Source organism: Talpa occidentalis, unplaced genomic scaffold (genome assembly GCF_014898055.3).
Source record: "Talpa occidentalis isolate TD23 unplaced genomic scaffold, MPIMG_talOcc4v2.1, whole genome shotgun sequence".
Taxonomy (NCBI): domain Eukaryota; kingdom Metazoa; phylum Chordata; class Mammalia; order Eulipotyphla; family Talpidae; genus Talpa; species Talpa occidentalis.
In genome coordinates, this window is record NW_026555331.1 from 73,024,709 (window position 1) to 73,039,903 (window position 15,195).

Genomic DNA, 15,195 nt, shown 5'->3' on the forward strand with positions numbered 1-15,195 from the left:
TATCTCATGGTAGTTTTGATTTGCATTTCCCTGATTACAAGTGATGTTGAACATTTTTTCATATGCCTGTTTGGCCATTTGCATTTCCTCTTCAGAGAAGTTTTCTTTTTAGCTCTTCTGCCAATTTTTGACTGGATTATTTTCTTTGTTGTTGCTGAGTCTCATCAGCTCTTTGCAGATTTTTGTGATCAGTCCTTTATCATTAGTGTTTTGGTGCAAAATGTTCTCCCAGTGGTGGGGTTTCTCTTTGTTTTTGTTTATTGTCTCTTTTGCTGTGCAGAAGCTCTTTAATTTGATGTAGTCCAGCTGTTTATTCTTTGTCTTCACTATCACTGCTTTGGGTGATGTGTCTGTAAAGATGTCTTTGATGTGCAAATCCCGTAGTGTTTCGCCTATATTTCCTTCTATGTATTTTATGGTTTCAGGTCTTATGTCTAGTTCTTTAATCCATTTTGAGTTGATTTTTGTGTATGGTGTGAGGTAGTGGTCAAGCTTCATTCTTTTGCATGTAGCGACCCAGTTTCCCAGCACCATTTATTGAACAAACTTTTTTGCTCCAATGCATAGTCTTTGCTCCTTGTCAAAGATTAGTTGACCATAATCTGTGGGTTTATTTTCTGGATTTTCTATTCGATTCCATTGGTCTGTATGTCTGTTCTTGTTCCAATACCATGCAGTTTTGATGATTATGGCTTTGTAGTATAGTTTGAAGTCTGGGAGTGTGATGCCTCCATTTCCTTCTTTTTTTTTCAGTAGAGCTTTGGCTATTCGGGGTTTTTGGTGATTCCATATGAATTTCATCAATAATTGTTCTATTTCTTTGAAGAATGCCATTGAGATTTTGATTGGAATAGCATTGAATCTGTATATTGCTTTTGGTAGGATGGCCATTTTAATAATGTTTATTCTTCCAATCCATGAGCAGGGGATGTCTTTCCATTTCTTTGTGTCTTCTTCTATTTCTTTTAACAGTGTTTTATAGTTTTCTTTGTATAGGTCCTTTACCTCTTTTGTTAGATTTATTCCCAAATATTTGATTTTTTTGTTTCGATAATAAAAGGGGTGGTTTTTTTGATTTCTTCTTCTTCAGATTTATTGTTTGTGTATAGGAAGGCTACTGACTTTTGCGTGTTGATTTTGTATCCTGCCACTTTACTGAATTGATTGATGAGTTGAATTAGTTTTTCTGTGGAGATTTTGGGGTTCTCTATGTATATTATCATATCATCTGCAAATAGTGATAGTTTGACTTCTTCTTTTCCTATTTGGATTCCTTGGATGTCTTTCTCTTGTCTTATTGCTCTGGCTAGGACTTCCAGTATTATATTGAAAAGCAGTGGTGAGAGTGGACATCCTTGTCTTGTTCCAGATCTTAATGGAATTGCTTTCAGCTTTTCACCATTGAGAATGATACTGGCTGTTGGCTTGTCATAGATGGCCTTTATGATGTTGAGGTATGTTCCTTGTATCCCAAGAATTTCAAGGGCTTTTATCATGAATGGGTGTTGCACTTTGTCGAAAGCTTTCTCAGCATCTATTGATATTATCATATGGTTTTTATATTTCTTTTTGTTGATGTGTTGGATAACGTTGATTGATTTTCGGATGTTAAACCATCCTTGTGCCCCTGGAATGAATCCAACTTGGTCGTGGTGAATTATCTTATGGATACATTGTTGGATTCTGATAGCTAAAATTTTATTGAGGATTTTTGCATCAGTGTTCATTAGGGAGATTGGCCTATAGTTTTCCTTTTTTGTGTTGTCCTTATTCGGTTTTGGTATTAGTGTAATATTGGCTTCATAGAACGTGTTTGGTATTGTCCCTTCCTTCTCAATTTTTTGGAAGAGTTTGTGAAGGATAGGCACTAATTCGTCTCTGAATGTTTGGTAGAATTCATTTGTAAATCCATCAGGTCCTGGGCTTTTGTTTTTGGGGAGGTTTTTGATTACCATTTCAATTTCGCTGCTTGTAATTGGTCTGTTTAGGTGTTCTATTTCTTCTTTATCTAGCTTTGGGTGATTGTAGAGTTGTAGGAATTTGTCCATCTCCTCTAGATTGTTGAACTTGTTTCCATATAACTGTTCATAGTAGTTACTGATTATTCTTTTGATTTCTGCTGTGTCCGTTGTGATTTCTCCTCTTTCATTTATGATCCTGTGTATTTGTGCTTTCTCCCTTTTTTCCTTTGTGAGCCTGGCTAGGGGTTTGTCTATTTTATTTATTTTTTCAAAGAACCAGCTCTTGGTTTCATTGATCTTTTGGATTGTTTTTTTAGTTTCAATTTCATTTATTTCTGCTTTGGTTTTTATTATTTCTTTTCTTCTACTGGTTTTGGGGTTTTTTTTGTTGTTCTTTTTCTAGATCTTTGAGCTTCGAGATTAGGTTGTTTCTTTGAGTTCTTTCTTGTTTTTGATGTGAGCTTCTATTGCTATATATTTTCCTCTTATTACTGCTTTTGCTGCATCCCATACATTTAGGATATTGGTGTCCTCCTTGTCATTCAATTCAAAGAATTTTTTAATTTCTTCTTTGATCTCCTCGTTAGTCCAGTGGTCTTCCAGTAGTGTGGCTTCTAATCTCCATGAGGTAGGATAGTTCCTTGCCTTCTTTTTATGATTTATTTCTAGTTTGATGCCTTCGTGGTCAGAAAAGATGGTTGGTATGATTTCAATCTTGGTGTATCTGTTGATGTTTGTCTTGTGCCCCAGTATGTGATCGATCCTGGAGAATGATCCGTGTGCGCTTGAGAAAAATGTGTACTCCGTTTTTTTGGGTTAGTGTTCTATAGATGTCTGTTAAGCCCAAATGCTCTAGGTCCTTATTTAGAGCTTTAGTTTCTTTACTTATTTTTTGTCTTGTTGATCTATCCATTGTTGATAGTGGTGTGTTGAAGTCTCCCACTACGTATGTGTTTTCTCTGATGTCTGTTTTCAGAGAGGACAACAGTTGTCTGATATATTTTGGTGCTCTTTCGTTTGGTGAGTATATGTTAATGAGTGTTATTTCTTCTTGAAGTATTGTCCCCTTGATCATAATGTAGTGACCATTAGGGTCTCTTTTTATTTTTTTGAGTTTGAAGTCTGTTTTATCTGATATAAGTATAGCTGTTCCTGCTTTCTTTTTTGGCCCATTTGCTTGTAGGATTGTTTTCCATCCTTTGACTTTGAGCCTATTTTTATCTTTTGTAGCTAAATGTGTTTCCTGGAGACAGCAAAAGGTTGGGTTTTGTTTCTTAATCCAGGCTGCAACTCTGTGTCTTTTTATTGAAGAGTTTAGTCCATTTACATTTAGAGTTAATATTGATATGTTAGCATCTGTATTTGCCATTATGTTTGTCTTTCCTTTGATTTTATTTATTCTTTTAAATAACTTTTTTTTTTTTGGGTCTTCTTTCGTTGTTATTCGTCCCTCTGAGGTTCTGGCTTTAGGATTCCTTGTAGTATTTTTTGGAGTGGGGTTTATTCGTAATGAAATTCCGGAGTTCTCTTTGTCTGTGAAGGTCCATATTCTTTCTTCATGGAGGAAAGAGAGCTTTGCGGGATAGAGTATTCTTGGTTGGCATCTGTTTTCTTGGAGTCTGTTGACTATGTCCCTCCACTCTCTCCTTGCCCGTAGTGTTTCTTCAGAGAAGTCTGATGTCAGCCTGATTGGTTTTCCTTTGAATGTTATCTGTTTCTTCCCTCTTGTCAGCTTCATTATTTTTTCCTTGTCCTGGATTCTTGGGAGCTTTACTATTATATGTCTTGCTGTGCTTTTCCTTTCATCGTGGAAGTTTGGTGTTCTTCTTGCTTCTTGTATATCAATTTTCAGCTCCTTCTTCACATTTGGGAAGTTCTCTTCAATTATCTCCTGGAATATTTTCTCTGTTCCTACATCTCTCTCCTCTCCTTCTGGGATTCCTATAACTCTTATATTTCCTTTCCTCATGGAGTCAGATAGTTCCCGAAGTCTTTCTTCATTCTTTTTCCTTCGTACTTCTCTTTCCTTTTCTGTTTTGTTCTTTTTATTTCTGTGTCTTCAAGAGAACTTATTCGTTCTTCCATTTCATCTATTCTGCTTTCCTTGCTTTTCCCGGAGTTCTTTAGTTCCTCCATTAATTCTTTGATCTCCTGCATTTCTTTTACTTCCCTCTTTAGGGACTCAATTTCCTTCTTCTGATCTATCACTTTTTAATCATGGCAATTTAAATTCTCTTTCTGGAAGGCTCAGAAGTTCTTCCAAGTTGCTGTCGTTGCAATCTGGGGAGTGGTTTTCTTTTTGTGGTGTGCTTCTTTCCTGAGGAGTTGTTAGGTTGCGTGTGGTTCTTCTACTCCCTACTGTCTGTTTTCTAATTTGTCGTATGCGTTGGGACACTGTGTTGCTCGGACTGACTGACATCTTGGGTGAACTTCTCCGCTCCCCTCTGGCTCTTCCAGGAGCCATCTCTGTCTTCTGGGGGAGCTTTCTGCTGGTTTTAGGCAGTTTTTACTGAAGAAATGTCCCTGTTCTCAAATGGCGAAGCGGGATGCAGTCCCTGCGCCTCCGGTTTCAGGCACACTCTTCTGCGCACCCGGTCTGCCCCGGACGTGGGTGCCTGCTACCTCTGTGGGCTCAGACTGCTGGTCGGAAGGGGCCTGGCGTGGAATAACTTCCTGGCTGGCCACTGGGTCCTACAGAAGCCTTCTGCCCTTTTCAAGCAGTCTTAAGAAATTTCATGTTCTATGGGGTGTTAGTGACTTTTTTTTTCCCCTGGTCGCTAGGTGGCGCCAGAGATCTCTCCTATTGTCCTTGGGGGGCTGTTTTTCGCCTCCCCCCACCCTGTGGGACAGGGAACAGAGCGGGAATGGTAGGGTACACCTCAACAGCTTTGGGGTGCTGTGTCTGCCTTGTGCCCCACCGTCGTGGAGAACCCACGCCCCGAATTTTCGTGCCCCGGGTCTCAGTTCAAAGCCCTCAGTTCCAGGACGTGGGCTGTAGCCCAGTTCAGTGGCGCGGGAATGGCGCCTTTTGCACTGCTCCCGTGCCCGGGTGCCTGGTTCCTGCTCACTCAGGGAGGGACCTTCACGTCAGTGAGGACCTCCGCGCGTCTCCCCACAAGCCTAGGTCGTCTCCCCGCAAGCCTAGGTCGCAGGCGCGGGGACCTGGGCAGCCACGATCCAGGTCTGCACTTGCTTTTCAAGCTCGCAGAGCGCGCTGCGTTTCCGTGCCAGCTTACCGGCAGCCCGGGCTGTGTGCGCGTCTCCCGGGGTCTTTGTTCTTCTCTAATGGCGCCCGGAGCCGTTCGCTCGCCGCGGCGGATCCTGCAGGGTTCGCCTCAGCTCCCGTTCACGGGGTGTGGTGGCTGCAATAGTTCCTTTCCACTCACAGTCCCGCTTGCTGCGTCGTTTGTTCTTGTTGGCAGTTTTAGTGTGTTGTTTCCTCCTCTCTGTTGGCCGGAGAGTGCCGACTTTGTGGGCGCGGTAGGGGAGCAGGGTTCTGCGCTTTCCTCCCTTCTGGTCCTCTTTTATGGCAACTTTCTTCTTCGGGCAGTTTGCTGGAGTCACCCGTTTATCTTCCGTGTCCCGGTTCTCACTGGGACCTGCCGCTTTTCCTCCCTATTAACTTTTTTTAATGGGAGATCTTACTCGCAGCGTCTCCTCGCCGCCATGTTGCTCCGCCCAATCTCTCTTCTGCACTATTTTTGACAGTGTTGGTTGCTTTGTTTTTTGTTGAGTTGTGTAAGCACTTTGTAGATTTCTGGTATCAATCCCTTAATAGTTGTATGGCATGCAAATATTTTATCCCATTCAATAGGATGTCTCTTTGTTTTACTTAATCTCTCTTTTGCTGTATAGAAACTTTTTAGTTGATATAGTCTCAGCTGTTTATCTTCTCTTTCATTTTCTTTGCTTCTAGGGATGTGTCCTCAAAGTTGTTTCTGCCGTGTATTTGATAAGTATTTTGTCTGTGTTTTTTCTGTGTATTTTATGGTTTCAGGTCCTACATTTAAGTCTTTTACACATTTTTGAGTTGGTTTTGGTGTATGGTATGAGGTAGTAGCTCAGTTTCATTCTTTTACATGTGGCAGTTCAATTTTCCCAAAATCATTTATTGAAGAGGGTATCATTTTCCGGTGTATGTTCTTTGCTCCTTTGTCATAGATTAGTTGGCCATACATGTGTGGTTTTACTTTCCACCACACAATTTTAATTCCACATAATTCCACTTTTATTGTCAAAATTAATGTCCAATGTGTCCAATAACATAATAAATTTACTTGCTCTAGCCATAGTATGATTCTAAGTATTAATCATAATCAACAGATTTATATAGCACAGTTATATAAACAAAATTCAATTCCCGACTAGAGTCCTAAGGAATACATTTGAATGAAAATATTCCTATCCTCAATGTCAAATAATTTAACTGCAATAATTCTCATGTTCAGTCAGGCCCTCCAAATGCCAAAAGAAAAGGAGACTGTGTTCTGGTGGCTTCAACATCCCCTCTAGATGAGCAGATGTCTTTGTGTATGTCTTTGTGAAATAACAGGGGAAAATACTGGTATGAAGACATCATTTTAGATACATGAAGACCAACCTCTTGGTAAACTGGTCCAACCACTATGGAGAGCTGTGTGGAGATTTCTTGACCTACTAAACATAGAGCTTCCATATGATCCAGCAATTCCACTCCTAGGTATTTACCCAAATGACATAGAAACATTAATTCCAAAGGGCACCTGCATCCCAATGTTTATAGAAGCACTATTTACAATAACTAAGCTATGGAAACTATCCAAATGCCTAAAAATAGATGACTGGATCAAGAAGATGTGGTACATATACATAACGGAATACTACTCAGCAATCAAAAAGATAAACACATGCAGTTTGCAGCAACATGGATGGAGCTAGAAGGGATCATGCTCAGCAAAATAAGTCAGAAAGAAAAAGAAGAATACCAATGGTCTCACTCACAGCAGGAATTTAGAAAACCTATATAAGGGACCAGGAAAAAGAATAATCAATACAAAGTAAAAATCAAAATCAACAAGCAACTATAAACCAGAGACACACGGGGTGGGGGAGGGGGGGAAGGAGGGGGTGAGGAGGAGAGGAAGGACTAGGGTCAAAATAAGGGGGGGGGTTGCAATTGTATGGGAAATATAACCAAAATGAAAATGCATACATTATGCAATAATGAAAAATGATGTAAGAATTATATAAAATAAAATATTAAAAAAGACCAACCTCTTGCTAATAAGTCCCATGAGCATGAGCTTTTAAAGTGGAAATTTATTTATTTTTTTAAATAAATTTTATTTTTATATCCCCCATACAATTGCAACCCCCTTATTTTGACCCCACTCCCTCCCCTCCCCGCCTCCCAGCCCCCTTCTGCCTGTACTAGAACCCTCCAGTGGCTAACATTAGATAAAATCCAAACACATTCCACTGTATAGAAACATTTTTGTTACTTGTTACTTCTTGCTGCATTAGTCTCAAATTCTACAACTCTACTGAAGTATCTTTAAATTATCTCTATAATGAGGTGAAAAATAGAAAACCATATTTTATGAGATTTTTTCACCAGCTACCTTGTGAGCTCTCTGAACCCAACTCTCCTTTCCCATCCAGTAGAGCTTATCAGTCTCTTTATTTTATCATTGTATCTCTTCTTTACTGAGATATTAACATATAAAATTAAAAATTTCATCAATTAAACCATGAAATTTGTTCTGTATCTTGATCAGTACCAATAACGTGTATGAGCTAAATAAACTCCAATATAAATTGGTATAAAGAACTCTGGGGATGATTTTTCAAATCTTGATTTCATTGCCAACCAGGATCGTTTGACCTATATTCCCTTACCTCATCTAGACTTGATAGATACACAGAGCATGCAATGTACACTGTGTCTCAAGAGATATCCCCTAAAAGAAAAATAAAGGAACAATACATGCAAAATAAAATCCAAATGATGTTTTATCTATTCATTGTTATATTGTACCACTAATGTTTTCACTAATAGGCACTGAAAGCTACATTTATTTATACAAAATACACTGTTTCTTCGAATATATATAAAGAATATAACTATGAGAGGGATAGCTATGCCTAATTTTACTAGTAATTCCCAAACACCTAGAAAACTATGTTACTGAGTATTCATAAGTGATTCTCTTATTAATTACATTTGCATTACCAGTAATGCTAGGTCCATCAAAATTTTTGTTTCTGAGTAAACGCTGTAAGCTGCCATCAGATTCACTCCATAGACAATTTCAAGATAAAATTCATTAAGCTCTAAGAAGGAGGCCTAGATTATGATACCCAAAAACGCAATTATAAAGAAATGCACATCTTTACCCTATAAAAATAGAACAATTATTTTTGGTTAAAAATTTATACTCCCCCATAGAATTTTAAGTTATCCGGCAATGATGAACAGACACATTTTTTAACCACAACTGCTTACTGAACTGTAAACAATTATGCTTTCACTTCTTGATTCTACATTTTTTGCCTTTTCACCCAGTTTAAAATATTCTTTGCCAAAAGCCACAATAATTCTAAGCATGAAACAGAAATATGAAACCCAACTCTTAGGGAAAAGAAAAAAGGACTAGACAACACTGATTGGGAGATTGGAATGTTAATCACAGTCTTTAGCAATGAGAATACTCTGAATTTATCTGAGCAGGTCAGATACCTGTATCACAATGTCTCAGTACTACCACCAGGTATGTGTGCAGGGTTACCCTACACTGTTTCATAGAAGGAGAATGGGTAATCAAAGGTGCTTTTATTTTTAAAGTTTAAACAGAAAAAGCAGACAAAGAAAATGAACAGATCCCTAAGCAAAGTTTATTCAAAACCACAAAATAAGGTGTACTCCAAACTGAATATTTATGATTCTTCCTACCCCCAAATTCTGATCATGAATTCCTATTTCTCAATGTGGCTGAAGTCGGAGGTAGAGAACCAATAATGTAATTTAGGTTAAATGATGTTTCATCAGGATGTTACCCTGATGTTTAGTGTCCTTATGATAAGAAATCTTTCTCTCTCTAATGAGCGTAAAAGAAAGATCACATGAGCACACAGCCAGAGAGGTTGTTGCCTACAAGCCAACAAGCCTACTTGGCAGAACTAGATCTGTGAGCACTCTCTTCTCAGAATTCGACCTCTAGCTACCACTGAGAAATAAATGTCTGTTGTTTAAGCCTCCCATTATGTGGGGCCTGACAATTTGAGCTCACTGAACCAGACCACTTTAGTACCTATGAAGTAAGGTCTTTATTGAGAAACTTCCTCATTTAGAATACCTTGTTTCATAGCAATGTAGGTAATATTTTTGGCTCAGAAAATTGAATAAAGTGGTGTCTAAAAATCACACTGAAAACAACTTTTTAAAGGTCATATGACTGAAGAGAAAGTATAGAAATAGATATCAAAATATCATTTCTATAAATGTGATATCAAGAGAAATAAAAGGTTGGGAAAAATTTCAGAAACCAAATTATAAAATAGCCAATTACTAATTGTGGATGCTTAGTAGAGTCCTCTGAAGTTTACAGGCTCACACCCACCTTCCCCTGGATAATCCCGAAGAAGGCCAGCATTTGCCTGCATGCTGCAGAATAGCATAAACACTGCAAAGCCAACAGTGTAGGAAAGAGCTGAAAACACACTAATTTGCTAAAAGAATACAGGTGTCCATACTGCCATGCTATTCTAGTTACTCCAATATCAGCCCTCACCACTGCTAGCCCCTAAACAACTATAAATAAAGGATAATCTAATGAATAACTTCTAATTGGCCAGTTAAGTCACTTTAAATTGGTTCAAAGTAAGCAAAAATCTATACTTATAACAGCACATGTACCAATAGAGTATAGGAAATTCACAACTATTAAACAAAGCAGGTATTATAGTCTTGGATGAGACCTTCTTATCACAACATTATAATAAACACTAACAGGGAAGAGAGGACAGGAGGGGGAAAATTAGCTTAAGGATTAAAATGAGACGATGTCTTAGAAAGTGCCTCTCCTAAAGCCATACAATGAGACACTAGAATTCCAATCAGGAACCAAATGCAAGGGAAGTAAAGTATTCACAGGGACTATGGAGTGAAAAATGCTCTGAGACTGATATATATCAGGCAAGGTTAAACAACACCACTGAATTTTAAAAAGGAGACATAACCTAAAACTTAACAAAGCCAACTTTTCTCAGTAAAGAAAGGGAAGCACCAATCAAATAGCAACGACCTTCAGCTCTGGCCCAGCTGGGACCAGAAATGGTATCTCCTGATTAGGAATATCATTTTACTCAGGTATTATGTATTATTTAAAAAATCATCAACAACAACCATTTATTTCCTTCATAAATACTTCCTGAGCTACCAGGCACTGGTCAGGATTGCTAGATAAGCCCTACACATCTCTGTAGCACTTTGCACAGTATTTGCTCATGTAATTAAAATACAAGATACTAGAAGTATATTTACAAATAAAGAGAGAGGGGGAGCAACAGGCTTCAGTGCAGACACAGCTAGGTTCAAGAACCACATGAGCACAACAAATCCTGAAAATGGCATAGAAAAGACATCAAGAAATCCTGATAACAAGGATATGAATCTCTTAAGGGGATGGACGCCAAGTTCCTAAGGAGCATGTGCTTTGACAAGAAGCAGTAGAGGAAAGGCCTGAAGAAGATGCAGGGCAACAAAATCATGAGTGCATATACAAGGCTAACAAGGCCCTTGTGAGGCCTGAGAAGGTCAAGGCCAACATCCCAGAGGGTAGCAGATGAAAACTCAGTCCGCTTGCTTGCATCATTTACCTCAGGGTTGGGAAACGTGAGTGCGCCTGCATCTTCAAGGATCTCAGGCCCTCCTGGCCACAGACCAAGTCTCAAATCAAGGCTCAGGTTTTGATAGCATCACAGGCTCCAAAAGATGCTTTGTACCCTATAAAGATTCCAGAATAAAGAATCCTTTCTGCCCGTGTGATGAACACAAATACTGGCATGATCCCTAGAATGCTGTCTACATGATACCGGTGATTACCTATGATAATTGTACAAATAAACCTAAAGCTGGAAGAAGTAAAAAGAGAAACATGTATTTATGGCCTAGTGGGCAAGCTTCAGTTATCATAACCACTCTAGGAAGGAGGTATTTTGTGTTGTGCATGTGTGCAGGGTGACATAAAGGCGGCCTTGGAAAATGAAACAATTTCAGACAGTCTGGGAAGGAGAGAAAGAATGCCACACCAGAGAATTTAAATGTGAAGAACATTTAAGGACAAGAGACAGCTAATGGAAATTTTTTAAAGCAATAGTGTGATATTATTGGATTTCCCTCTTAAGATGATGATGCTGAGAGGTGAATCGCAGGGAGACCAGATAGAGAGTGACACAATAATCCAGCCATGAGGGAATACAGGTTTGAACTAGTACCAGCAGGGATAAATGAGAAGATCTGACTTAGGAGACCATTTTGAGATAGTATCACAAAATCTCTGTAAAAATGATTGGAAAAAAAAAAAAAAGTACAAGAAAGCCTAACTGAAGACTGCTTGAAGATGGTGAGGAGGCCAGCAGAGGCAAGTGCAGGGGTTCCCTAGGTGTGAGGGCCTGCAAGACACTTAGTAATGAGGTATCAGAGGGTCAGGGATGGGCCAGGAAAGCCACCAGAACTTAATTATCAGATTGGCCAGTAGTCTTAGGCAGAAGACATAGACATCCCTAATTATTATGCACTTAGAACAAAAATGCCAGCACAGACCCTAATGGACATCTGTTGAAACTGCATACAAAGGAGTCAGCAAAACACTGAAAAGGAAAATTAACATGGGAGTGATATCGGGCCGTAAGGGGCACTAAAACTGGCTAAGGACAGTGTCCAAATAGTTTACTGGTCACTGAGTTCTCCACCTGTGCATATAATAGCAAAACTGCTCAGGTTCAGAGAACAACAATAATAGAATTTATTTTAAAAACAAGGAAAAACAACGATTCACTGAGGCCATAAGTGGCTGTTTATCTCACCGAAGCAGTGTCAAGTATTTTGAAGTCCTAAACAAAAGGTGTCAAAGATGGCATCTTCCTGCCACTGAAGACAAGGAACTCCGATCTTGAACAAAAGGCTACGCTCCCAAGATGGCATCTTCTCACCACTGAGGGCTGGGAGCATGTGGCAGCCAGAGATAACTGGCCAGGATCCAACTCATGAAGACTGCAGAAGATATAACAGGAGATGCTCACCAGAGCTGCCGAGATGTGCCAGCACAGCAGCAGAAAAGCAACATTGGAAACAGCAGCAGCAGCAGTGGCTGAACAAACTAACAGTACACACTCACAAAGCTCAGTGAGAGGGGGAGCCTGCTGCTCCCCCTCTCTCTGAGTCTTTGCCTTCTCTTCCAGGCTGTAATGGCAGCAAAGCTGGGCACACTTTCAGTCGCTTAGCTACCTGCAAAATTTCTCAACTTTTTTCCTCTGAGGCTGGCTGCTAGAAGCCTTTCCACATCCTTCAGAGGTCCACATCCTTCTGGAAGATGAGCATGGTGGGGGCAGGAATGACCCCATAATCCCCAGAGATTGCTTCTACAGTCCCTTATATTTCCTATCAGAGTCTCCACACTCATGGATACTTTGTATTTTTCCTGGGCCTACTCATCCTTACCTGCACCACCTTCCAGAGGGTGCCCCCAGCAACAGCCTTTGGTTCAGCCTTCCCTGCCCACCTCCTCCCAACCATGTTACAGGAGGAGGCAAACCAACAGAGAGCACTAAGCTTGAAGGGTTTGAAGGTGAGTGCTATATGAAGACAATTAGGAACCAGGACTTCTGTACACTGGTGTAAATGAAGTGACATCACACTGGGATAGAATGGAATATAGACCTCATGCTATTCTTTTAAATTACTATCACAGTAAAAAAAGCACAGTATCCTTTTTCCACAACTTTACATGGCATTTCACTAAAGTAAGAAATTACTTATTCTGTTCATAAGCTGAAACTTTCCTATTTTGTAACAGAAACATTTCCCACCACATCTGTTCAGAAAGATAAGTAGTATTGGATGATAAACAGCAACACATTCCTAGATCATCATCTTTCAGTAAGATTCATGTTGCATGGTCTACAAAGCAGAGCCACCTAGCTTGTCAACACACTCTTCTCAGGCTATCTCTTCTGAGAGATGAGAAAAAGTCAAAACTGGGCTTGTACTTTCAGTCAGGTCTCTCTAAGCAACAGGACACCAACCGGGAAAACTGTAACTCCCTTGAAAATAAAAATGAGCTGAAAAAGTTTGCCAAACTAGATTGGTGGAAAGTTAAGATGACATATGCAAAATTTCATAGCATGGACAGCCAGTTTGATACAGAACTAGACTGGAGGGTAAAGGATAGCTAAAGAAAAATGCTGCCTTTGCATATCAGTACTTTTCTGAAGATCAAAAACGGGTTAAACATACCGGTAATTTTCATCATTACTGAGGTCCCAATTTAAAAATATGAGTAAGTTTTCATTTCCTGAACTTCAACAGTGGAACATCACTTGTGGAATTCAACAGTAAACATGTTTTATCCACTACAGAATTTACTTAGAATGGGATAAGTTTGCAGTCTTATTTTTCTATCATTTACAATAGAACATGGAAAAGATTCTTTTAAGCTACGGGTATATGAAAAAAATCATCCTAATACTGCAGAACAACAAATTCTCTTTTGTATAAAAAGAAACGGGGAAAGTATACATTAATCTACAGGGACTACAAAGGTATCCTTTAATTCTTCTATATCATTAAACCTTATTTGGTAGATTTGTATGTAGAAAAATTCGTAAGAAATAATTTATTTCTAGGAATGAAGGTAAAAATGGATGTAGGAAAACCAGGTGAAGTGTGACAGATAGGCTAGTCAGAGTTGAGTTTGGTATTAAGAATTTTTTCCTCTTTTTCTTTAGGTCCCATTCTTATTTTTTATAAACTTATGAAATAACTTACAATTATGAAAGTTAGACATGAATTCTACTCCTCAGTTAACTTACACTTTACTTTTTTTTCTTTATAGTTCTTTTTATTCCTAAAAGATATCTCGCCAAGAATGTAGAATGGAATATTCTGGTTTCAAGTTACTGAAATTCTATTTTTTTGGCCAAGGTAATTATTTCATCCATTTTTATAAAAAGGGTTCAATTTTAAGATTTGTTCCCAAGCTCTATTTTAAGGTGGAGAGTGGTTTGAATGGAATGTTAATATTTGAATGTTAATATTTAAATTTTCATGACTTGAGGGACTGATAAATGTAGACAGAACATTTAAAACATTTATTTGTTAGCATTTGCATAAAAATATGGAAAAATATTCTAGAAGTTGTTCATTCTAAAAAGGAGAGTTGGGTGGCTGGTACAGGAGTTGAAGAGGAGACTTTTCACTGTGTGCCACGGTGCACTTTTTACATTTTGAAACATAACTACATTAGCCATTCAAAATAAGTTAAACATTTTAGAGGAAATAATATGTATTTCTTTCATCTATCTGCCTCACACACTATTACACAGATGTCTTGATGCCTTTACATAAGAATTACTTATAATTTCTTATGATATGAAAACAGTTTATAAAAATTAAATTAATGAATTTATTTTTATTTTTACATATTTTTTACATCATTTTTCATTTTTGCATAATGTATGCATTTTCATCTTGGTTACAGTCCACATACAATTCCCAGCCCCCCTTGTTTTGATCCTATTCCCTCCTATACCCCTGTAGTGTGTCTCTGGTTTATAGTTGTTTTTTGATTTTGATTTTTACTTTATTGTAATTAGTCTTTTTCCTGGTCCCTTTTTAGGTTTTCTAGATTCCTGCTATGAGTGAGACCATCTGGTATTTTTCTTTTTCTTTCTGGCTTATTTCTCTGAGCATGATCCCTTCTAGCTCCATCCATGTTGCTGCAAATGGCATGAGTTTATCTTTTTTTGATTTCTGAGTAATATTCCACTGTGTATATATACCACATCTTCTTTATCCAGTCATCTATTTTTGGGCATTTGGTTTGTTTCCATAGATTAGCTATTGTAAATAGTGCTACTATAAACATAGGGGTGCAGGTGTTCTTTGGAATTAATGTTTCTGTGTCCTTTGAGTAAATACCTAGGAGTGGAATTGCTGGATCATATGGAAGCACCATCTTTAGCAGGTTGAGGAATC

At 38.5% G+C, this 15,195-nt stretch overlaps 1 protein-coding gene across 4 annotated transcripts in view; it reads right to left on the reverse strand.

Moving 5' to 3' along the window:
- SPIDR (scaffold protein involved in DNA repair) overlaps positions 1-15,195 on the reverse strand; it is a 545,150-nt gene that overhangs the window by 302,517 nt on the left and 227,438 nt on the right. Inside the window, exon 1 of one of the 4 annotated variants that reach the window (XM_037506821.2) lies at positions 12,661-12,843. The exons of the other annotated variants lie outside the window; for them this stretch is intronic. The gene's annotated coding sequence lies outside the window, so the exon portion shown is untranslated. Of the gene's footprint in view, positions 1-12,660; positions 12,844-15,195 lie in introns of those variants that run through there. 4 annotated transcript variants of the gene reach the window in all.